Source organism: Nannospalax galili, unplaced genomic scaffold (genome assembly GCF_000622305.1).
Source record: "Nannospalax galili isolate Female #2095 unplaced genomic scaffold, S.galili_v1.0 scaffold2379, whole genome shotgun sequence".
In the NCBI taxonomy this organism is placed as follows: domain Eukaryota; kingdom Metazoa; phylum Chordata; class Mammalia; order Rodentia; family Spalacidae; genus Nannospalax; species Nannospalax galili.
The window spans coordinates 2,240-4,910 of NW_008342586.1; the positions used below are offsets into that span (position 1 = coordinate 2,240).

Consider the following 2,671-nt stretch of genomic DNA (forward strand, 5'->3'; position numbering starts at 1 on the left):
GTTTTCCACATTTATAGGCCAGGAACAGAACGTTTAGTCTGTGGTTCATTTTTCCCTGTTACCGAGGCTGCCCTTTCTGAGTAAACCACCCAGCAGCCCGAGCATGAGCTATGGAAATTTCCATCTGCTGGTGAGAATGGGCAACGATCCTGACTGTGTGAGTTCAAGGTGCTGTTTCCTCTCACTTTGTGGGTTTGGGGCTCTGTTTCCCATCACCTGGGGGCGTTTGTTCTGGTGTGGGGTTGCTTCCTGGCATGCATGCACTAGTCACCACTCTGTTGAGTGCTGGGTGTTCTGGAAAACTTCAGAGTTCTTTCTGTGTCTTCTGTCTGGTACTCTGTTCTGCAGACTACCCGCTTTGACCTTGAACCAGCTGTATACTAACCCCAGGGAGCCCCTTCACTCTAGGTGGGTCCCCTTATGAACCATGGCAGGAAACTGCTGGCAATGGCAGTACCCCATCGCTTCCAGCTCCCAGGAGTCCTTCTTCTACATGTCTTGGCACTAGGTCTTGAAATCCATTATTTTTCACATTATGTTATTTGACATTGTTATTGTAGGCAAGAGGTTGACTCTGGTCCCATTTATTGCAGCTCAGTAAGAGGTGAACAGGAACGCTGGTTTTTTTAATTGAAATTTTGTGATTTTCATACTATATAGTTTGATGGTGCTCAGAACCACTCCCCTCTCTGCACCTCCCCCCAGTCTTCCCCACCCAACTTAACAAACATATATAATATATATTGTATATTATATATATATAAAATATGGTCTACACAGTATGATTGTGTCTCCCAGTGTCCATCAGTGTAGCTCCAGCACTTTTGAATCCCTAGCCCTTGTCAGAGTTCTTCGGTTCTTGCTCTAGTCTTCTCCATTCTCAGTAATATCAGCACAGAGTCATTTGTGTGAGGAAGGTTCCCTCCATCCACCCTACTCTCCTTGACCAAGGAATCCACTCACTCACAATGTATCCATATTTTCCCAACCATACAGGCACATGTGTGCTTCACAGAGCCCTGGTGGGCTTTGGGGAGACCCAGTATACCATGGCATCCACCAGGAAGGTTGGCAGATAGCTCATGGGGAGGTAGAAGAGCTTGGCATCCCAGCCAGGTGAGTACCGGGTACAGGGATGACAGGCAGTCAGTGCTCCATGCAACCTGTCACCCAGAACAGGTCCTCTGTGCACTTTTGGTACCATGATCTTGCATTTGTCAGATAGGGTTCTAAAAATGTCCCTCCATAAGTCTCTTTCATGTCTGAGCTGGCCTTGTCCCACAGCTCCTTTCTGCTGAGTAATAATCTTTCATTAGCTATATTGGTCTTGAATGCTCCAGACTCTATTATAGCCACTTTCATTCCAAAACAGGAGAGCTCCCTCCTGTGTACCATACTTGGAAATGCATTGACCACCACCCGGGAGGGACACCCATCCCAAGACCCTGGAAACGTTGCTCACATGGCCCTTCACCTTCCTCACTAAGGACAGCGTGCTCAGAGTCACCTTGATCACCCTCGACAAGTTCACACTGAGTACTTTTGAAAAGTCCCCTTTGTCTAGCCACTCATTGGGAGCCATGGGGATGGAGATGCCAGCATCATTCACCAGGACCTTTAATACTGATTGTGTGTGTGCACTTGTGTGTGTGTGTGCACATGTGCATGTGCCTCTGTGTGTTTGCACGTGTATGTGTGTGTATATGTCTGTGTGTGTGTGTGTGTGTGTGCACGCGCCTGTGTAGGCCAGAGGTCAACCTCAAGAGCTTCTCATCTTTATTCTTTCAACACTCACTGGCTTGAGGACCAATGAGTTGGGCGGGCTGGACGGCCACAAGCCCCAGGATCCTCCTGTCTCTATCTACCCAGCCCTGGGATTACAAGCATGGGCTGCCAAGCCTGCCTTTTTATATTTTAAATGTGAGTTCTTAGTATTGAACTTGGTATTGTGCTTGCAAGACAAGCATTTTACTGACTAAGCCATCTCCCCAGCCTTAACACTGAATTTTTAAGATGATAATATAGGAACTAAATATGCATGCATCACATGACCTTAAATAAAGACCTGAGCAAATGAGCAGGCAGGTAAAGATCGCTTTGTTCTCGGATTTCAAAGGCAGCAGCGAGACATTCCATCTCAGGTGGGGCACATCAGCAGAACCCCCCCATCTCTAGAAGCTAGACATTCCATCTCAGGTGGGGCACATCAGAACCCCCCATCTCTGGAAGCTAGACATTCCATCTCAGGTAGGGCAGATCAGAACCCCCCCCATCTCTAGGGGAGGACTGGTCTCCTGGTTCTTCAACAGCTCCTAAAGGCAAAAGGGAAGAGACCTCTCTTTGTGGGGAGTGGTCCAGCACCACGTCCACCAGCTGTCGCACCTCCAAAGCCGCCACTGGGAACCCAGATGCAATGTGCTGTGAAGGGCATTTCCCGTCAGTGGTGTCACTTCCAAAATGCAGAAGCCTCGGTCTGTTTGTGAAAGACATCACAAACAAGAACACCTCAGAGACGGGCTACAGGCGGCCTGGCCACCACTCAGGAGGTCTGCCAAGGTCTCGTAAACAAGGAAAGTGCAGACCACTGGGGGCTGGAGGAGGGACGTGATAGCTGAGACCCCGATTAAACCCTAGAACAGAAAGAGGACGTTGATGTGGAAACTGTGACTAC

At 48.7% G+C, this 2,671-nt stretch overlaps 1 pseudogene; it reads right to left on the bottom strand.

The window, feature by feature from the left end:
* Positions 1 to 1,009: 1,009 nt before the first annotated feature.
* On the bottom strand, positions 1,010 to 2,431 carry LOC103738553 (annotated as a pseudogene).
* Positions 2,432 to 2,671: the final 240 nt, after the last annotated feature.